The 23313-nt window shown below is 41.0% G+C and overlaps 1 long non-coding RNA gene across 2 annotated transcripts in view; it reads left to right on the top strand.

The window, feature by feature from the left end:
• Positions 1-23313, top strand: part of LOC128316996 (uncharacterized) — a 139176-nt gene that overhangs the window by 71021 nt on the left and 44842 nt on the right. For both annotated transcript variants that reach the window (XR_008301437.1, XR_008301436.1), the window contains one exon: positions 13307-13487. This is a non-coding gene — a long non-coding RNA (uncharacterized LOC128316996). The remainder of the gene's footprint in view (positions 1-13306; positions 13488-23313) is intronic.

Genomic DNA, 23313 nt, shown 5'->3' with positions numbered 1-23313 from the left:
GATAGAAGGGAAAAGTGGGGAGAGGAAAGGGGAGTGAAGGAAAGAGAGATAGGAGAGTGAGGAGATAAGAAATGAGTTCCTACAGAGTAATGGAGATGAAGGACAGAAGCTGAGGAGAGCAAGAGAGAAAGAGCGGAAAAAGGACAGATATAGGAGGAGAAATGAGAGGAAAGAGGGATAGTAAAGGAGGAGATTTGTGAAAATATGGAGGAAAGTAAAAAGGAAGAATGGAGAAGAGAAAAGGGACAGGGAAAGAAGTGAAGAAGAGATGATGCCAAGGAGAAGACGACAAGGAGAAGAAGTGAAGGAGACGGTAGAGATGAGGAAAGATGAAAAGATATTAAAAGAAAAGGTGAGAAAGATTGAGGATAAGAGAGGAGAGAAAGAGAAAAGAAGAGAAGGAGAAAGAGTAAAGGAAAGAATAGAGGAAAGGGGGATAACAGTAAGGAAATAAGAAAAAGGTTAAAAGAGTAATAGAGGAAAGAGGGATAATAAAGAGGATATTTAAGTAAATAAAGAGGAAAGGAGGAGAAAAGAGAGGTGAGGAAATGAAGACAAAGACAAGGGGGTGAAATATGAGGAAATGAGGGAGAAAAGAAGAGAAAAGGAGAAGTGAAACTGAAGAAAAAATGGAGAGAAGAGAAGAGGAGAATGAGAAGAAAGAGAGGATGAAAAATAGAAACAAAAGAAAGAAAGGGAAAGGAAAAAGAGAAAGAATATAGCAGGAATGGAGGCGAGAAGAAAAGGAAAGAGGAAAGAGAAGAAAGAAATGAAGAGAAGAGTGGATGAGGAAAGATGGGGAGAAAAAGAGGGTGAGGTTCAAATAAGGCATCTTGTTTTTGCACAATAAAAGATTAGTTCAGGTTGAGCAAGCAGAGAAAAAGATAGATAGATAGATAGATAGATAGATAGATAGAGAGCGAGCTCTGTTTCTGATGTTCAGAAAAAAAGCAAGTGAGTCAGAACGGAATGGTCTTCAGTCCATTGGTGTCCTGTCGCAGGGCTTACCCACGAGTGTATGCATGTGACACTATCACACACACACACACAGAGAGAGAGAGAGAGAGAGAGAGAGAACAGTGACACTTATGATCACTCATTAAACACTCACACTCTGATGCACTGTTATCACTGATGTGTGTGTGTGTGTGTTATATTTAACAAGGAAAGCCAGTAGGAAAATGTATAATAATAATGTCTGTTCATTAACGTGCATAAAGGGGCGGGTCCTTTAAAGCGGCGATCCGTAGTTTTTTATTTTTATTTTTATTAATCATACTTTAGAGACACTTGGAGAAAAACTATGATTTGCAATATCTTAATTGAATGGATGCTTCTAGTTTTTTCATTTCAAGCCTCTGTTACCATTTTTCTGGCCCAGAAAATGTAACCCAACCACCTTACGAGGCACACACGGTTTAAACTGAAGGGGTGATCCTGGGTGGGGGGAGGGGAAAGCTTTTGAATGATTTTATTATAATTGCTATAAGGTGAGAGAGGGCTGTAAAAATGACAAACTGCTCCTTTAAAGAAATTATATATACAGTATATTATATATAAAATCAGTGACAGTGCAGTGCGATGAAGCGCAGTTAAAGGTTACCAGTTTGAAGTTGATTAATTACCCAGTGTTTTATTCCTCTTATGCTACAGCATCTTGCCAATGATTACAGTTTTTATTCATTAAAGAATGATACGTTATATTTTTTATCTGCTTGTTGTTAGCATGTTTGTTGTTATTTAACAAAGAGTAGCTGTGTAACACGTTCTGACCCGGGATTAAAGAGGAAATAATCAGTACCAGTACTCCCATTTGTCTCCCATATGTTGTCACATGTTAATAAATACAAAAAGAATTTAGCACTTAGCATTTTAGCCTCATAGTTTGGGTCTGAAAAGATTAAAGTCACAGTGTGATGATCCTGACTGACACATGGAAGAGTAATGCGGGCAATATCAAGATTTTATAAATAATGGAATAAATAAAGAAGTTAATAATGGACTCACACGTATCCAGCACGTAACACACACCAACTGCTTACACACAATAGCACATTTCCTCATAAATAGCTTTACAACCAGTTATAAATCACTCTTATAGTCTCATAAAACATAAACATGCTTATAGTTCTTATAAGTACGCTTATAAATTCTGCATCGTATTAACACACAGGCCTTTATTCACACCTCACTATAAACCACACAGCAATTCATTTCCACTTATTTACAGTGAAATTCTCCTAAAAACCAGAACGTACAACGCCTCTGGGGTTCGAGAATTGGCTCTGAAAGACTCAGCCAACAAGTTTAACCAGAGCCAGCTCGACTTTTTGGCGAAGCTCGGGTCCTTAAACATACACACCAAGTTCCTCTGTATGATCTCTCCAGCTGTGTTGGCGAGTGTTTTCTATACCGTGATGTGGTGTATAGGAATGAAACACTTTGCGATGTGCTGTTATAGGATCATAATCAACCTCAGGGTGCTTTTATTCATTAAGTAGGTGGATTGTTAAATTTGTGCGAGCAGAAGTTTGTGCACACGTAACGTCCATCAGATAAATCCTACAAATCTGGCCTCACAATATACTTTGTAAGGTCATACATCCAAACTTGACAATTTACACCTCAGACATTGAAATAATACTGAATATGGAGCGTTAGCTAAAGCTTCCCATCGCAATTGGATGACACTACTGAGGTGGAATTTTCTGGAAATCCAGGAAATGGAATTTAGGAAACCAGAAAGCAGGAATTGGGGTAATGGGAGGCAGGAATGAGGAAACCAGAAAGTGGGCATTTGGAATGTGGTTTTTACATACCTGCCTCCCAGTATCTAAATTTCTACCTCCCAGTTTTCCATTTCCTGCCTCCCAGTTTCGGAATTTGTGCCTCCCTTTTTCTGAATTCCTGCATCCCAGTTTCTAAATTTCTACATCCCAATTTCCCAATTCCTGTGTCCCAGTTTCCGAATTTCCGCTTTCTGGTTTCCTAACTTCCACTTCCTGGTTTTGTATTTCCACCTAACTGGATTCCTCTCAAATGATGCAGACTGAAGAATGGTTGGATCTGAACTCACAGCTTTCTGGTGTCTAGAACAGAACCAGAGTGAAACCGGTCTTTATTCTGATTTCTCCTTTTCTGTCTGAGCTTTAACAAGCAACAGCTGCAAATTATTTATCTACACACACAAGAAAAAAAAACACACACACACACACCCTGGGAGACGAGCTGGTGTGTGTTCTGGAATTCAGCACGTCCCTGCGGAGGAGGTATGGAGGAAAAGAGAGAAGGAAAAAAAAACAACGACTGAACAATGAGTCAAGGGATGAGACTGAAGTTGCAGAATACGGACTGTACAATAATCCTCTCTGATCGTAATAGATAATTTGGGTAGTTTGTTAGTTAATAATAGAGACATGAGACGGAGACAGAGCGAGACAAGAGGGAAAGAGAAAGAGAGAGACAGAACGAGAGAAAAAAAGGAGAAGAGAAAGTCGCTGAAGCAGCATGCTGGCCTCATCACTGTGACCTAGATTCCTTCTTTTTTTTCCCCAGATTCCTGGTTTGTGAATGTTTGATTAATGCAGTAGCTGTAGTTATGCCACACACTTTTTCAATTAGGGAGAGGGAGCAAAAGACACACACACACATACATACACACACACACACACACACAGAGCAGCAGCAGCAAATGATGCTAAATCGATTTGGGAATTTTCACGTCCTATTGGGAATCACAACCTGAGAGAGGTGGAAAAGAGAATTACAGTGTGTGTGTGTGTGTGTGTGTGTGTGTGTGTGTGTGTGTGTTTGAATTATAGGAATTTAAAAAAAGGGAAACAAAGCTGTTTGGACCATTAAGCACTCTGGTTGTGGTTGTGGAGTTTAAACTACACACTATACACAGACAGGATTAAAATGCAGCCTTTTGTTATCATAATCCAAAAACATTCCAACCGACATTCCCAATGTACTCATTACGCTGTTTTCTTTTAAATCAGCTACAACTTTTAAAACACATCTGGATCTTTTTACTTGAGTATTGAGTCATATCATTCCCATTTTCCACTTCTTGGATTCTTAATCCTATCTTTCTGGTTTAAATCGTTGCTTCCTTGTTTCCTCCAGGGAGCTGGGATTCTCCTCCAAATGGCAGCGGAAGCAATGTGATAGGAAGAGTTGAGTGATAGTCTTGTTTTGATAGTCGTCTATTTATAAATTCTCCTTCCTAATTTCCAAATTCCCACTTAGTGAGGCTTGTCGCTTCCTTTGGCAATGTTATGAGTAGATGCAGATGAGTCCTGGCTCAATGGATGAAACTAGTTAGGTGGAATTAGAAAACCAGGAAATGGAAATTAGGAAACCAGACAGGAGGAATTAGAAAACTGGAAGGCAGGAATAAGAAAAAGGAAAGTGGGAATTTGGAAATTAGGAATGGTTTCCTCATTCCCTCCTTCCAGTTTCCTTATTCTTGCGTTCTGGATTCCGAACTTCGCTTTCCCACTTTTCTAATATCATCCAATGGCTTTTATCCAAGGAGCCAGGATTCCTCTCCAAATGATGCCAATGGAACAATTTTTTGGACTTTTTAGCACAAAAGAATGAGTTGATGACTCACATATCAAGAATGACATTTAACTGACTTCCATTCTTCCAAGATTTCCTTTCTAGTTTTCAAATTCCTGCTTCTGGAATACCTGCTTTCTGGTCAACAGTCTCTTGCTTCCTGCATTTCCTACTTCTTACTATCCTCCAGTGATCCAGCGGAAGCTGTTTGTTTGCTCATCATTAGTGGTTTAGTTGAGAGATTTACTTTTGATTTCCTTCCATTCATTGGATTGGATTATCATTCCTAGTTTCCAAATCCACAGTTCCTGGTTTCCTAACTCCTGCCTCCCAGTTTCCTAATTCCTGCTTTCTGGATTTCCACCTAATTCCACCTAGCTCACTTCACCCAAGGAGCCAGGATTCTCAGCAGAAGCATCAATTCTTAGCCATTTTTGGAAGAGTTAAGAAAAGCTTTCGATTGATTTCCATTCATCCAATTCTCCTGTCTAGTTTTTAAATTTCTGCTTCCTGAATTTCTGCATTCTGGTTTGGAAATTAAGGTCTTCTAATACCCGCTTTTTTATTTCACAAGTCATCCACTCTGACTTTCTAGCTCATCCTTGAGCCGGAATTCCTTTTCAAATAATGCCATCGCAAACATTTTTTTTTTTGGTCTGTTTGGAATGTGAGAAAAAATTGAGAATCTTAAGTTCAGTTCTTCCTCCCAATTTCCAAAGTCCACTTCCTGCACTCTTTAAGGGTTCATTGGATAATTAAGGGGTCTTAGCTTCCTAAATGTCCAAATAAAATTATTTATTTATTTATTTATTTTACAAAACCTGGATTTTCCTAATTCCTTTGCCTAAGTACCAATAGTCATTCCATGTTTCTAGTTTCATCTAAAGGTTTTCTCTACAAAATTGTTTGGCATCTCAGTATGAGAAACAAGTTTGAGGTCTTTCTGTTGACCTCTATGCATACATTCTCTTTCCTGCTTTATTATTATTATTATTATTATTATTATCATAACCTGCCCGTCTGTTCATAATTACACCTACCAAACACCAATGTGGAGGGTGTGTGTTTGTGTGTGTGTTCGAGAGATTTTTCCTGACAATATTACTCAGCGGCCACACATTAATGCATGCACGTGTGTGTGTGTGTGTGTGCGTCTTTGAACCCGTTGCTCTCCCCTCCTCCCCCTAAAAGCAGAGAGTTGGGATGCAAGCGCATCGACTAGACCCCCACTGCACAGTCGCTATGGTTACGGCGCCGAGGAGATGAGCCCGTCTCCATGGTTACCCGATCGGGGTGCACATGCAAACGCGGCGGGGCAAAATGGAGGAGCGAGAAAAAACAGAGTGACTTGGGTTTCTTTGTTTCCTCTTAGCTTCCTCTCTGTCTTGCACACACACACACACACACACACACACACACACAGCTGTTAATCTCATTCCAGCATGCTGAGGTTAAGGAAGGTAATCTCCAAACACCCTGTTTTTTCAGACACTAGGGGACAGTGGGTTTACAGACACAGACACACACACACACACACACAGTGGCAGGAATGTAAGTGTGTCAGCTCTTCCATGATCCATGAAGAAAGCCAGACTGCAGGAGGCTGAGTGTGTGTGTGTGTGTGTGTGTGTGTGTGAAGACATCTTTAAAAGGCAGCTGCTTAACAGAAGACCACACTCACACTCTTAATATAAGAAGAGCTGACACCATTCATTCCTTTTAACTGATACATCAGAGAGAGAGAGAGAGAGAGAGAGAGAGAAAGAATAAAAGAGGGAATGAGAGAGAAATGGGGAAAGGGAAAATGAAAGAGTGTGTGTCTTCACCATGAGAGAGGAAGAAGGAGAAAGTAGGATAAAGAAAGAACAGAAGGAAAGAAAGAAAGAAGTGACAGAACAAGGGATTCTGAGAGGAGAGAAAGAGAGAGGGGATGAGTGAGTGAATGAGAGAGAGATCGAGGGAATGAGACAGAGAACAAAAGATGAAGAAATTAGAAAAAAGGAAAAAGAGAGCGAGATAACAAGGGAGGAAAAAATAAATAGGGAGTAAAACACACCAAGAGAGTGAGGGGATGGGGAGATAGAGGGATGCAGAGTGAAAGAAAAATGGAGGAAAATAGGCAGAGGAAGGGAGAGAATTGAAAAATGAGAGGAAGGAAGATGGGCAAAGAAGGACAGAGAGAAAAAATTGAAAAAAATTGAAAAAAAAATGAAAAAATTGGCATGTGAAGAGAGAGAAAAAGAGAAAAGGGACAGAATGAGGGACATAGAGAAAGAAAGAGGGCTTAAATAAGAATGATACAGAGAGAAAGAAGGAGAAAAAGGTGAGGAAGTGAAAGAGAGTGCCCAAGAGAGAGAAATACAAAAAAAACATGATGAATGAGATAGAGAAAGAAAGAACGAGGGGCTAGAGAAAGTGAGAGGGGCTATGTAAGAATGAAACAGAGAAAGACGAAGGTGAGAAAGTAAATGAGAGAGAAGGAGATAAAAGAAAACAGAAGGATAGAAAGAGAGGGAGATAAAGCAAATGAATGAAAGAAAGAAAGAAAGACAAACATAGAAAATGGAAAGAGATTAAGATAATGAAGGAAAAGAAATAGAAAGAAAAATACACTAAGAGAGTGAGAGGGAGGGAAGAAGATGGAGAGAGTGGGACAGAGAGAGAAACAGGAAAATAGGAAAGGGGGAAAGAGGGAATGCAGAAAGGTAGACAGAGGGATGGAGGGAGGGAGGGTGAGGGAGAGAAAGGGAGAAAGTGAGGGATACCGATAGAGAGAGGAGAGAGTGATACTGATGAGGGAGAGAGAAAAAATGTGAGTCATAAAGGGGGCAACATTTTCCAGTCTCGGAGAAAGATGGGAGAAAGCAGAAACAGAGGGATAGAGAAAGGGATACTGATGGACGAAAAGAAAGCCAGAAGCAGAGAGAGGGGCGAGGGACAGTGACTCAGACTGGCAGTTTGACTCGGTGAGAAACCCGTGTCCGAGAAACTCATTTTTAAATCCCCTGCCCTCCAACACACACACACACACACACTCACAAAGACACACACACAGACACACAGCCCAAATCATCCCGTCAACCCTCCCAACCACTCGGTTTCCACAGTAACGGCCTGCGTGGTGCTGGCGGAGGATTGGTTGCCGGGGGCGACACACTTTCCAATCAGGCGTGTTACTGGGGTACAGAGAGCCCCCTCCCTACCAAACACACCGTGTGTGTGTGTGTGTGTGTGTGCTTTAAGAATGAGACAGACAGACAGAGAAAGATAGAGACAGAGAGAGAGGGAGAGAGACAGAAAATATATGTGTGTGTGTGTGTGTGTGTGCACGTGTGTGTATCACTCATGGTAATATTTGGCAGTCTCGGCTCGTCCTCCTGTAACACAGGTTCAGGGGTGGATTAGCAAAGAGCAGACGACACCACACACACACACAAACACACACACACACACACACACACATACACAAAGGGAGATAGCGCCATCTATCTGACACACTTAACACAAGGTCTGAACAGGCTCAAGTGACTCCCATAATCAGACACACACACACACACACACACACACACACACTTCAGCAGTGGTCAGCAGGTGAGCCTGACAGTTAATATGAGTGTTGTAAAAATCATGTTGGGTATTAAAGTCTGAATGAAACAATCTTTCATCACACACACACACACACACACACACACACACACACACACTCAAAGCACAACAGATGGAAGCTCCTGCCATTTTTCCATTTCTGCCACATTAAGCTGGCGTTAATCTAATATGGAGGAGAGCCAGAGAGCAGCGTCACTCTGTTTAATCAAATACTGTAGCAACCAGATTAATGATGCCCCTCCTGCACTTCTGTGTCTGATCTCTGTCCTCACAATGGACCTGAAGTGTGTCTGTGTGTGTGTGTGTGTGTGTGTGTGTGTGTGAGAGAGAGAGAGAGAGAGAGGGAGAGAGAGACAGAGACAGAGAAAGAGAGAGGCATAGATTTAGGGAGGGAGGGAGAGAGACAGACAGATCGTATTCTCTCACAAAGGAATGAAATGTATTGGGCAGTTGAGTGAGTGAATGAATGAATGAATGAATAACTGATTGAGTGAGTGAGATGGACAGTGAGTGAGTGAGAGGGACAGTGAGTGGGTGAGTGAGTGAGAGGGACTGTGAGTGGGTGAGTGAGTGAGAGGGACAGTGAGTGAGTGAGAGGGACAGTGAGTGAGCAATAGGGACAATGAGTGAGTGGGTGAGTGAGTGGGTGAGTGAGTGAGAGGGACAGTGAGTGAGTGAGAGGGACAGTGAGTGGGTGAGTGAGTGAGAGGGACAGTGAGTGAGTGAGTGGGTGAGTGAGTGGGTGAGTGAGTGAGAGGGACAGTGAGTGAGTGAGAGGGACAGTGAGTGGGTGAGTGAGTGAGAGGGACAGTGAGTGAGTGAGAGGGACAGTGAGTGAGCAATAGGGACAATGAGTGAGTGGGTGAGTGAGTGAGTGAGTTGGTGAGTGAGTGAGAGGGACAGTGAGTGAGTGAGAGGGACAGTGAGTGGGTGAGTGAGTGAGAGGGACAGTGAGTGAGTGAGTGGGTGAGTGAGTGGGTGAGTGAGTGAGAGGGACAGTGAGTGAGTGAGAGGGACAGTGAGTGGGTGAGTGAGTGAGAGGGACAGTGAGTGAGTGAGAGGGACAGTGAGTGAGCAATAGGGACAATGAGTGAGTGGGTGAGTGAGTGAGTGAGTGGGTGAGTGAGTGAGAGGGACAGTGAGTGGGTGAGTGAGTGAGAGGGACAGTGAGTGAGTGAGAGGGACAGTGAGTGAGAGGGACAGTGAGTGGGTGAGTGAGTGAGAGGGACAGTGAGTGAGTGAGTGAGAGGGACAGTGAGTGAGAGGGACAGTGAGTGAGTGAGTGAGTGAGAGGGACAGTGAGTGAGGGAGTGAGTGAGTGAGTGAGTGAGTGAGAGGGACAGTGAGTGAGTGAGTGAGTGAGTGAGTGAGAGGGACAGTGAGTGAGTGAGAGGGACAGTGAGTGAGAGGGACAGTGAGTGGGTGAGTGAGTGAGAGGGACAGTGAGTGAGTGAGAGGGACAGTGAGTGAGTGAGAGGGACAGTGAGTGGGTGAGTGAGTGAGAGGGACAGTGAGTGGGTGAGTGAGTGAGAGGGACAGTGAGTGAGTGAGAGGGACTGTGAGTGGGTGAGTGAGTGAGAGGGACAGTGAGTGAGTGAGAGGGACAGTGAGTGAGCAATAGGGACAATGAGTGAGTGGGTGAGTGAGTGGGTGAGTGAGTGAGAGGGACAGTGAGTGAGTGAGAGGGACAGTGAGTGAGTGAGTGGGTGAGTGAGTGGGTGAGTGAGTGAGAGGGACAGTGAGTGAGTGAGAGGGACAGTGAGTGGGTGAGTGAGTGAGAGGGACAGTGAGTGAGTGAGAGGGACAGTGAGTGAGCAATAGGGACAATGAGTGAGTGGGTGAGTGAGTGAGTGAGTGGGTGAGTGAGTGAGAGGGACAGTGAGTGAGTGAGAGGGACAGTGAGTGAGTGAGTGAGTGAGAGGGACAGTGAGTGAGGGAGTGAGTGAGTGAGTGAGTGAGAGGGACAGTGAGTGAGTGAGTGAGTGAGAGGGACAGTGAGTGAGTGAGAGGGACAGTGAGTGAGAGGGACAGTGAGTGGGTGAGTGAGTGAGAGGGACAGTGAGTGAGTGAGAGGGACAGTGAGTGAGAGGGACAGTGAGTGGGTGAGTGAGTGAGAGGGACAGTGAGTGAGTGAGAGGGACAGTGAGTGAGAGGGACAGTGAGTGAGTGAGTGAGTGAGTGAGAGGGACAGTGAGTGAGGGAGTGAGTGAGTGAGAGGGACAGTGAGTGAGTGAGTGAGTGAGTGAGAGGGACAGTGAGTGAGTAATAGGGACAGTGAGTGATTGGGTGAGTGAGTGGGTGATTGAGTGAGAGGGACAGTGAGTGAGTGAGAGGGACAGTGAGTGAGTGAGAGGGACAGTGAGTGAGGGAGGGACAGTGAGTGAGTGAGTGAGTGAAAGGGACAGTGAGTGAGTGAGAGGGACAGTGAGTGGGTGAGTGAGTGAGAGGGACAGTGAGGGAGTGAGAGGGACAGTGAGTGAGCAATAGGGACAATGAGTGATTGGGTGAGTGAGTGAGTGAGTGAGTGAGTGAGAGGGACAGTGAGTGAGTGAGAGGGACAGTGAGTGGGTGAGTGAGTGAGAGGGACAGTGAGTGAGTGAGAGGGACTGTGAGTGGGTGAGTGAGTGAGAGGGACAGTGAGTGAGTGAGAGGGACAGTGAGGGAGCAATAGGGACAATGAGTGATTGGGTGAGTGAGTGAGTGAGTGAAAGGGACAGTGAGTGATTAAATAAGGACTGTAAAGGTCATAATGGGAAGTTAATGCCTGTCTCTCCTTCTCTCTCTTAGGGAGGTGAATGAAAAGTGTGTGTGGTTTTATTTATTGGTGTTTCTACTAAAATATGCCACTTTATATGCTTTTTTCCTCAACTGAATGATAAAGCGTAGTAGCGATTCAGGTCTCTCTCCCTCGCCAGATGTGACGATGACTCACTCTTTAGAAAGACATGAGGGGAGCGAGAGAGAGAGAGAGAGAGAGAGAGAGAGAGAGAGAGAGGGTGGGGGAGGGGGGGGCAGCTCATGGGAGAGGGTGGGAAATCAAATGATTAATCTGATGAAGCCATTAGAGGCACCTTCTGCACAATACACTCCACCCAACACCAGCTGTGCTGAGCAGCTCCTGCCTGTGTGTGTGTGTGTTCAGAAACTTTTCAGTAAGTAACTAAGTGAAAAAGTCATGAAGAGCAAAAAAGACAAAAACGTTTCAGGTGAAGAGATTAGGAGCATAGTGCATAGGGAGTCTCTTGTAGAATGGAACAGGTTTCTTCATCTTGCCTTCAGCCCTGACTAGTTTCCCAAGTTGTGTATGTACTGACTGCCATAAACTAAGTAGTTAGCTACCCAAGTTAGAGGCCTTGTTTCATTAAATGTAAATATAAATGTAAACATTAGCTGTGGACTTTAACATTGATGTTAGGTTGTGTGTGTACTGACTAGCATAAGCTAAGTCATCTAGTTAGTTAACTAACCAGGTTTCTAGCCATGTTTCTCTGTAAACATTAACTATGTTGTGTATGTACTGGCTAGCATAAGCTAAACCATCTAGTTAGTTAGCTAGCCATTTGTATGTACTGACTAGCATGAGCTAAGTCATCTAGTTAGTTAGCTAGCCAGGTTTCTATCCATGTTTCTCTGTAAACATTGACTACATTGTATATGTACCGGCTAGCACAAGCTAAAACGTCTATTTAGTTAGCTATCCATGTTTCTCTGTGAAGATTAGCCGTCTACTTTAGTTTGCTACATTAGGCTAGATCTTTTTCATGAAGTTAAGCTAAACTAAGCTGAGACAAAGAATGTTATGGATGGTAAGGCCTTTGGTTTTTATAAATTATCCAACAAAATACATTGTAAGAAACCTGTATAGGTTATCTTGTGCTCAAACACTGTACATATATACTGCACCGTATATCCATGGTCATTAACCACACAGTGAACATGTGTTAGGGGCTTCCACAGCTCCCTGTCTCTCCTAGAGTATTACAGGGAAGAAAAGAATGAGAAAAGAATTAGGACTTCCCATTGGGGATAGAAAGAGAGAGAGAGAGAGAGAGAGAGAAAGAGAGGGAGAGCCTCCAGCTAGCATGAAGCCACAGCTGCAGAAATGTGGAGGGAGAAAGACAGATAGCGCACGTCAGCATCACGGTCAACAGGGAAACACGTCTTCATGAGCGAATCATGTGGGTGAAAGAGGAATGCTGCGTTTATTCTCTTTCTCATGAACAAGATCAGTCCCTCACTAAACAGCTCCATATGCCTGAGTGTGAGAGGAGCAAAAGCAGGACAGATGAGACGAGCGAACCAGCTGCAGGATTGCAACGTTTCAGCATCTTAAGAAGGTGTAATCTATTTAGCAGAAAGCGCAGCAATAAACCCCCAGAGTTTATAGATGCCTGGTTGGTGGAATGTGAGTGCTGTAGTTGGAAGATGAAAGATAAAGTTCAAATAGATATGAGTGAAAAAGTGATAGAAATTTAGTAAGTGAGTGAGAGAATGAGTGAGTGAAATAATGGGATAGTGAGTGAGTGAAATAATATGAGTGAGTTTTTATTAAAAGTCATTTAATATAATATATTAAGATATTGGGTAGGTGACTGAAACAATTTGTGAAATAATGAAATAGTAAGTGAAAGAATAAGTGAATGGGTGACGGAAATATTGATAGAGTGAACTTTTGCGTGAGCGAGTGAGATACTGCGATACTCAGTGAGATATTGAAATAGCGAGTGAGTAAACAAGCAAGTTATTGAATGAGCAAATGAGCGAATTAGCAATAATGATAGTATGTAAATAAGTAAATGAGATATGGAGAATGAATCATGATACTGATATGAGTGAGTGAGTGAGTGAGTGAGTACGTAGGTGAGACATTGAAATAGTGAGTGAGTGAGCGAAGAATAATTTTTACACAGGGATTATAATATTGCCAGAAAGATCCATCATCCTGTATGAAGAAATAAATTATATATATATGTGTTCAGAATATTCCTCCATATAAATAAAATATGTTTGTGATATTTAGTCTGTATTGTACATTCTTTACATTCTGGGAAAGGAGAATACTAATATTAAGTGTAAGCTTTGATAACATGCCTCCTTCATTTTGTCTTTTCTCTTTTTTGGGGTTTGTCCGCAGGGTGAAATCAGATCAGGAGTGGGAGAGATGGACAGAGAGAGACGGGGGGAAATGCAAAAAATGTCCTCACATTTCACATTTCTGCTGATCATCCATCATTTTTGTGAGCCTGAACCTCAGACTGCTAACCATGAAAGAGGAACCAGCGTTGCCTGAGGAGATAACTGTCACCGGCACTGTGGTGAGTAAATGAGATGGGGAATGAACTCTATACGGTTCGCCCCTTTGAGTCTGAGCAAGTGTGTTGGTGAATAATATGAAAAGGAATGAATGTGCTGCTACATTTATACATTAGTCATGTGGCAATAATCAGTTACACAATATATACTATATGTAAGGAATAAAACGTTTGGGAGTATGCTGTTATAGGAAAATAATCAATGACAATGATGTGAAGTTACTGTCACCACCCCTAAGTTGATTATTTTCCAATAACCACATGTCCTGAAGTGTTTTATTCCTCATATGCTGCAGCAATTTGCCAACAATTATAATTGTTTATTTATTAAAGAATGACCTGTACATTTTATCCAATTATAGTTACATTTAATGTTGTGGAACGTCTTTTATCACTTATGTTATAGCAGCTCCCTAATCAGCCTTACTTTTTTCTCTCTTGACATTATTCAGACAAAAAAAATGCAGCTTGTTATGTTACAGAGAAACCAAAAAGCGTAAACTACTCTCTCCTGAAGATGTTGGAAAACTTAAATTTACAGCTGTTCCTTTGACTGTTACAAAGCACTGACACTGGAGACTCCTTCCATTTAGTTAAAGATAAATAATCTTCTCACAGAAAACTTCAGCATATCAACAACCTGTGGTTTGTAGCTGCACGACTGTCAGAGCTCCCGTTGTAGAAAATAAAGCAACACTTTCTGACCAATGAGAATCGAGGATTCTGGAATATCCATCAAGCACAACACTGTCATCCTAGACACGTAATATACTCAGACGTGTGTGCACTTGTTTGTGCCAGTACTTTGAGCGCAGTCATTTCTGCATCTAATATCAGATGCAAATTAGTGATTGGCGTGTTGCCATGGCAGCCGCGAGCAGATGCGATTGGTCGATCACTCAGCGGGAGAGAGACACACGGCTGTTTCATTAACCTTCACGCAGCCTGGCCTTTAGTTTAATGACTGAGCTCTGAATATATTCCTTCCTGCAATAAGATGCAAGATGCTGGGAGTGCACACTGCATGAGTTTACCTCTCATCCGCACACAAAATGATGAGATATGCCTCCGAATAAAAAAAATGCAGTAAATAAATCAACGCCAAGTAAGTCAGGATGCTTTGAGGTTTCAAATTATCAGCATGTTATTTTGCCCTGTGAAGGTTACAGGACAGAAATGATTCCTAATTTGAGTTTCATCTTTTTTTGTGTGTGTATGGACAATTTACCTCAGCGACAAGTTTCTTTTCCTCCTCGAGCATGGACAAAAGGTCACACGACCAAAAATAGCCACTTCACATCATGAGTTTCAGTATTGTAAGTAGTTTTGGAAGTCACCTAGTCAGCAGCACAGCTAAACTTTTGCAAGTCTTAAGCAAAAGTCCTCTTTGACCTTCCGCCCAACACCATACCCTTAATCACACCACTCCATTTCCAGAATAATCTTACCTGGATTTTTAAATGGCTTTAGTGAATGAGTAGTGATTTCTATACGGTTCTCTCCTCATTGAACCTTGGTGACTTATGGGTGCCAAAAGTTGACATGTGACAAGAGGATTAGGTTTGACCAACATAAAAAATATTTTTTTCCCCAAAACTGTTGGCTGTATGGAGAATTTAAAATCTCATTGAACATTGGTACAGTGAATTTCCAAATCTGAAAAACACTTGCTGTAGTTTATATAAGGAAGAATAGGAAAATAATCAAGAACAGGGCGGTGTGGCAAAGCGGGGTTACTGTTACCAACCCAAGGTTGATTATTTTCTTAAAACGGCAAGTGTTTATTCCTCTTATATCACAGCAATTTGCCAATAATTACAACTTCTATTAATTCAAGAATGACACATTATGCTTTTTTATGCATTTACAGTTATATGTCATGTTGTGGAACATCTATGAAACACTTACATTTTAGCAGCTCTAAACAGTCGATCCCTCAACAGCATGTATTTATTTTTTTTTGAAGTTAATAAGACGGAAAAACATGGCATATTACCAAGAAACTGCAAGAAGACTTTCCCCATGGTGGAAAACTTCTGACACTGGAGACTCCTTCCACAAATGCTAAATCATCTCCTTACAGAAAACCTCACCATATAAGTAATACAAGTAACGTCTTAGAACAAATGCATTAATACAAACCTGAGGTTTGCAGCTGCACTACTGTCAGAGCTGCTGTTATAGAAAATGAATCAACACCTTCTGACCAATCAGACTTGAGAACTCATCAGCACTGTGGTGGAACCTACGTGTAATAATGATCCGTCTCCAGTTTAAGAGTATCTTCTCTTGGGTAATACCTTTGGTTGAAAGCTATTACTGTAATGAACTCACTAGTATCAGCCGTCAGTTGCGCCGCCTTTATGATTATTATCATGACTTGAGTCTAGAATGATAAGGTAGCATTTTGCTCACACACTTCTCAGATTCAGGACCAGCTGTGAGACCCGTTGATGCTTCAGAGATGCCAGATGTTTTCACCAAGGAGCACGTTGATTATGTAGAGCGTTACATTGTGAATTTATCACCACTATACCGGAAACAGTGCTAAAAATGATTTATATTGCTAGGCTGGTAAAAGCCTCTACATTATAAGGCTTCATCCATTAATGAAATGCACACAAATGAACATTCGCAGACCAAATTGTCAGCGTGGCGTCCGTTGCCTGAGGGCTCCAAGGTATTGCTTCATTTACTTGCCCTCGAGCATGTAGTGCCCACTCAGCCTCGGGCTGTTAGTCGGCAACTGAAGTATATTTCCCGTAATGCACAACCCACCGTCATGTCAGAAACCATGTTATATGAGTTCATTTTTCCCCTTTATTCACTATAATTCACTATAGTGCAAGTTTTTTCACACTTCAACCAAAACTGACAGCAATAAGACAGTTTATAAATTTAGGATGTTCATCCGCCTCGCATATTTTTAATCTCATTAGCACTTATTTGGTAGGATCAGATGAACTTTCTTTAATAACTTTGTGAGTTTTTATCATACGAATTTGATGAAAACATTATAGAATCTTCATTTTTCCAATGTTATCACCTGCAAATGATTAATTAAAATAATTATACAAGAATTCGACTATCCTTAATGTCATCATGCCGTTAGCGTGGAAGTTAGTTAACCACATTTTGTGTGTTTGCTAATTTTATACAAAAATCTCAACCCTGTTCCTTTCATCCGTTACTCTTTTTTAAGAGCAAAATGCAACCCGTAGGCCAAGAAAAGTAAAAGTTTCTTTACCTTTATCTTGTAAAAAATATGATTGTGCCTGAGATGGGATGTAATGTTCAAAAATGATAAAAAAAAAATTATTTAATATTTAAGATTTACAACTGCTAAATGACACCCCAATCCTTGAATCATGAACAAAAGTGACACCATTTTTACTATTCTGCATGTTTAGCAGGAATAATTATCTTAATTTCTGACTTCTTAAACATGTATATCAATGCTGTTGATCTCGTTTCATCAGACTACATGTAAGCCACAAAAATATTCATTAATAGATTGTAGATTTATGATTGTTGCCAAGTTTTTCTATTTAGGGGTGGACAAATTATAAGTAAAAGTCCAGTGCTGCCCAGTTCTGTGTAAAACCTCCAGTGCTGATTTGCCTCCTCTGCTGTGACAACTTAGAACTATGAAATGTGAAAAATGTCTGTTGTATCTAAAGAAACTAAAGATGTCATCCATATCTGCTAACATTATCTACTGCAGAATACAGAAACTACATTTTTATACCATGAGAGTCAACCATGTGGATTTAAGCTCCATGCGGATTTTTGATGGCGCTGTTATTGCAAAAAAACGATTACAAAAACAAAGAGAGGTGGATTGGTTTTTTTTCGTTTCTGGTTAGTCCATTAGTAATTCTGTAAAGAAAGGTCTCTCAGTGTCTCAAAAAAACCCTGCTTTTCCCAAAACTTCACTCTTACATGGTTCAAGATTCTCCTTCTTCCCCACTATGCATACTCACTCTGTTTTGTTCTCACACACACACACACACATTCTTTCGTCTCATTGTCTGTCATTCTCACTCTCTTAGCCAACTCAGTCACTTTCTCCCCACTCCCCCTCCCCCTCCCACACACACACACACACACACACACACGCACACACACGCACAAACACACACACATCCACCCACACAAAGGTCTTAAGAGTGGTGTCTCAGCCTTCGGGCTATCCAGATAAAGGAATAGAAGCTCTTTGTATTCCTCTGTTTGCTTCTAAAGGAACGCATTCCTCACATTCCTCAGTCTTAAGTGCAACCTCATCACTGCCTGTACTGTGGCCGCTCGCTACCCACGATGCTCTGGGTGAGAAACGCATTGACAGCTGGGGAAAAAAAGACGCCACAGTGCCAGTGGGCATAAAGCTGTATAAAGGGAGGGGATTGTATAGGAAGCTCGGTCATTACTGTCCCTACAGAGACTTACACAGGACTGGGAAAAGACCAGACACACACACACACACACACACAGGCACTGAACAGAGTTTACAATGGATAAGTGAGCATGAATGTGAATACTGTGACTTTCATTCATCTTCGCTAAGCGCTTTATCCTGGTCAGGGTCCCCGCAGATCCCGGGAACACTGAGGGTGAGCCGGGAATACATCCCAGACTGGATGCCAGTCCATCGCAGAGCACCACACACACACACTTAGGGGTGATATACAGTAGGCATGTTTTTGGGATGTGGGAAGAAACCACTTATCCCTGAGGAAACCCATGTGGACACAGGAACAGCATGTGAAGCTCCATACAGACAGTTAACCGAGCTCAGGATCAGACCGGAGACCCCGGAGCTGTGAGGCAGCAACGCTACCTACTGCACCAACGTTTCTTCCCTATTGCTAACTGACCAAATGAACCCAATGGGGAATCACAGATGCGACTGATTTGCTGAACAAGAGAGAAGTGAATCTTGGCCTTGAATTGAAGTATTCACTGACTCACGGCAGTTGCAGATGTGAGTCCCACAATTTACACATATTATAAAAACTCATACAAACATATAATATAAACCTACATAAAATAGAAGCTACCTAAAAGCGAAGCTCATCAGCAGACACTGAACAAAAGGAATGACTCATTGCAATTGCAGTAATGATAGAGATTCATTCACCTTAGTGACTCATTCAAAAAGACTGAATCATTCTTAAATGAAACATGTCTACTAGAAACCAAAATTTCCTTGATGGTGAAAACAAGTTCCTGACTTTCTGAAAAGGTTTCTGGGTTCAGGAACAGAAGAAGATCACCTTATAAGGAGTTATGGCTGCAGCTTAAAAAGGTTTTTCATTCATCTATGTGAACTGTCTAGTAATAGAGAGTCAAACAATGACAGCTAGGAATGTCAATACAGATGCATCATGTAAAAATTGATATAAACCAACTCATAAAAAGTGATTGACAGGTATTAAGGCTAGGATGAGAAGCAGGGTTGGGTGTCCATTTCTAACTGTTCATATGGCTTGTTTTTCCAGTACCAGGTGTTGAACATACTGTGCCAAAGAAAAGATTTTAATCAGATCCTAATGCTTGGTGGGAATCCACTTGTTTGAGAACTTTCTGAATCAAAACATTGTTTTTCGTCTTAGCCGTTGGCGCCGTAGCACCCTCGAACAAGCCGCATAACCCTGCGCTGTTCTCCGCGATTGCTTCACTGTCAGCTATAAATGACTCTGGACTCAAAACGTCATCATTAATCATCTATCTGTGAAAGGGTTCGATTGTTTCCTGAAACAAAGACATTTAATCCAATTTGACTTACAGAGATCGTTTCACAATAGATACTGTCAGAGAGCAGATTAATAAAACGTCCGGAAATGAACAGAGAGCGAACCAGAGATGCCTACAGCGAGGAAAAATTTCTCAGAGCAAAGGAAACAAGGATCCCATCATCTTACATGGAGCTTAGACGCAAATATACTTTCCGTTCACGTTGTATATCTACAGGCAGCTTGTTTTGTTATGTAGCACAAATAGGTACCATGCAATAACATAAAGAGTGTCACTCACACTTGCCATGAGCACTGTAAGGTAAGACTGATGAATAGCGCAACGTCAAAGCCATAAAAGAAAGATGAGACTCTAGATACAGCACCACAGAGGCTGCTGAATACTGATCATGACCTGAGATGATGAATGTAGCATTAAACGTACATAGAAAATGAAATAATGTCTGAGTACAATGATATGAGAGCTTGAAGCTTATACTTTGAGGCTTTTACAGAGAATACAGTTTGTCATTTATTCATCTATGTCGTGTATCCAGACCTGCTGGCTAGACCTTTAAAACTATCAGACATTCAAAGAGAACTAATGGTGATGCCATGAGGAAACAGAGCAGAAAAGAGAAAGACAAAGATACATGAGGGGGGAAAACAGGAAGTTTGGGACCATTGGGCAGCTCACGAACCTTGAAGACTGATGAATAGACTGATGTCTCAGGTACAGTGGGGGGAAAAATCAGACTCCAGACTCCAGCACAATGTGCATTGTTAAATTTCAGTGCTGTTTTGTTAAGTTTTTGCTAACAATGAGCCTCATTTATTACACTGGAACACATTTATGAACACATTTATTAGTAAATCTTTCGATATATACAAGAAATGTGGAGTTCTGAAAATGCAAGTAGTTTGTAAAAACATTTGGATTCTACATTTGCTTCTGAGTTTGTGTAAATTTACATATAATGTGACACTAAAGTGAACCTTAATTGGTTCTCTGTGCCTTTTATGGAGTTTTGTGGGTGTGGCTAAATGTAAATGTGCCGTGAACATGCTTGGTAATTTACGACGGATTAGTGTTTATCAACATACACGCACGTACGAGGAAAATCAGAATCGCTTTACTCACCAAATGTACACGTACACAGGAATTTAACTTGGTAGATCTGTGTGAGAACACTTTAATAACAGAAAAATCTGGCAGAAATTTCTAGTTTAGTTTGGCCTTCGAAAATGACATTTACACAGATTTACTAAATTGATCAATGACGCACTTTGCCTAAACTCTAGAGCGTACAAGACAAAAAGTAAAAGATTTGAAAAGTTTCTTATCAATTGCTTGTTAGTCTCCGCCCACAGGCCTTGCAGCCATCTGATATCCTTTGTACACTTTTCTGGCCACAAGCTTCAGAATCTTGAAGGTTACAGTCTGACTGGCTTTATGAACTCTAGTGTATACCATGTGATGGTTTTTAGCGGGGAAACAAATTTAACAAATTTATTAAACACATGACACAATAAGTTTTTGGAGCAAGATATAGTCACTGAACTGACAAAATTTCTTAGAATCCCATTTTTTAAGTTAATGCTTTCTTTCTTACGGACAAAAATCCACCAGATGCAAATGCAAGAGGTGTGGCTTGCGAGCCTAGTTAGGAATTACACGGTTATGGGTGAGACACGGTTTCTTTTCAAACACACAGATTGTTGTTCTTTCATGCCATTCACCACCATGACCTTGACCATCACCTTGGTCTTGTTCATAATTTACCGAAGGGAAAACCCCCAGTTACAACTGATGCTAACGTTAACATTCATTTTCTTATCTAAACTGTTAGCACGAGATGATTCATTAGTCTAGACATGACTCAGTGTTGTGGATTTCTTTCTTTTAGAAACCTTCTGCTTTGTCTCCACTATAGAAAAACAAAACTTTGTTTAATTATCCATAAAAAGTGCTGATAATTATCAGCAGCATCATTTGAATTCCAACTTCTTCTTCTTCTTCTTTGTGTTTCCTGAGACTCCTTGACAAGAATTGTTCATGAAGGACACTAGGACTTTATTTAAAAAATGAATACATGTGCATTCTTTGTATTCTTTCTATTTTGTAGCTGTTCTTTTTTGTATAACACAGTCTGAAAAAAAGTGGATTTCAATATTTTTTTTAACATCAGTGTAAGTTTGTCATATCACCGAAATAACAGGTTTGGGCTGTTTAGGAGAAACTCAGTCAGGTATGAATGTGAAAGCAGGCATGTAGATGGTTAATTCACAAAATATGACACCAGAGAATGTGGCTGCTGCTCTCCGAGCCACTTTTTTTTAAAACCGAACTCCAACGAGTTATGCATACAAATCACGCTATCTGCAAATTAATCCATACCGCTCGGTATTTGGCTTTCATCCCACCGCTCTTAAGTTGTATTAAGACCAACATAATGAGCTGCTATAAGCAGCCGGTTAATGAACATGCTTTATTTGCATAAACTGCTGCTCCTGTATGTTATCATTTCCAGTGACAGCTCTTAACGGAGGAAAGGTTTGTTGCTACGCGCCATTCCAGGAACATGAACGATGCAAAACAGGCTAAAAACAGAGAGAGAGAGAGAGAGAGAAAGCCCCTTCTTGTTTCTATGGTTACCAGTCTTCCTGCTTTCCCACGGCCTTTTGGAGGCGTGTTAATGTTAACTAACGCAGGCCATCTTCTTCTCTGGTCTTCATTTTCTGCTGTGTTTTTGGGACACAGCCATGGCATTCAACAGGCTATGTGGGTCTTAGAGAGAGAGAGAGAGAGAGAGAGAGAGGCGTTTAGGGCGAACGCACTAAATTGTCCATATTAGTGATGACGCACGAACACATAACTCATGAGGACAGGGTTGGAGAGATGCGCAGGGTTTACTAATGGCCAGATTTGTCTAAAGGAGTGACTGAAAGATCCTTCAAACTGAATAAGATTTAAGCCAGAGAGACAAACAGACAGACAGACAGACAGGCAGATAGACAGCTAGATTTGTGTTGTTTAAGTCTATCCACTTGTATACTTATATTTTTTTTAAAACTGGTTCGTTTTTTTGGGCTCCTGTCCACACCCTGTCCACACCAAAATGCAATTTTGGGTCACTGAAGACAAATCTTTTCGAAAAAGGTGGAGAAATTTTAGAACTGTTTTGTTTTCATGGGAAAACTTTTTTTTTTTTAAAGTTTTTGAAATGATATCAAAACTGCCATTGCGATTTTTCATGTGTTATGAATGTGCTAGCACTTGATTTATCATGGCTGCTGAAACTGAGATTTTGAATAAGACCCGGACAAACACTTCGTATTCAGGTTTAACTTTAAGCAGCAGTTCCACCTCATCCTCAGTTCCTCAGTTGGTGTTTTTCACGCATTCGGTCTTCTCTACTGCAGCTCTTAACGTTACTGTTGAGGCGTTTAACATAAAGGAGTTTAAGATGGCTTTCGTGCTCATGTGAGTGTTTTTTTAATCATTTTTGCATTTTCGTGTGGACTAAGATGTTTTAGAAAATGCTGATCATGTGGACGGGAATTGTTTTTGAAAATGTAGGTGAAAACTCACTGTTTTCAAAAATATCCATATATATGTGTGTGGATGGGGCATTAGTCTGGTTTCTGAAGCATAAACCTCAAAAGATTCAAAATATGGCCATTTTAAAGAGGTTTATTGTTAATGTTTATATCAATGAAGTTAAAAATAACCATTTTAAAAAATATATTTGAAATGAATAAGTTTACTAGCTAAATTAAAGCATAATGAATGCCTACTAAAGTTTTATTCACTAGTCGGCTAGCTGTTTTTCTGCATTTCTACCTAGCTAGCACTTTCTAAACTAGCATGGTAGATCATTCAATTAGCAAAAAATACATTTTGTTTCATATCAAATCTGCCAGAATGGCAGTTTTAAGAATAGCACAATGACTTTTGGGATGAAAACTGAAGACAGACTACATTCCTGACAGTACAGCAGAAGAAAGATATAAGTAAAGGTTAGAAATAAGGAATATATCCCAAACTCTCAGTTCACTTTAATATTCATTTAAGGAAAATTGATTGTTGTGAATCT

This window comes from Pangasianodon hypophthalmus, chromosome 3, assembly GCF_027358585.1.
Source record: "Pangasianodon hypophthalmus isolate fPanHyp1 chromosome 3, fPanHyp1.pri, whole genome shotgun sequence".
NCBI classification, from domain to species: Eukaryota; Metazoa; Chordata; class Actinopteri; order Siluriformes; family Pangasiidae; genus Pangasianodon; species Pangasianodon hypophthalmus.
This window is presented reverse-complemented; position numbering and strand designations above follow the sequence as displayed.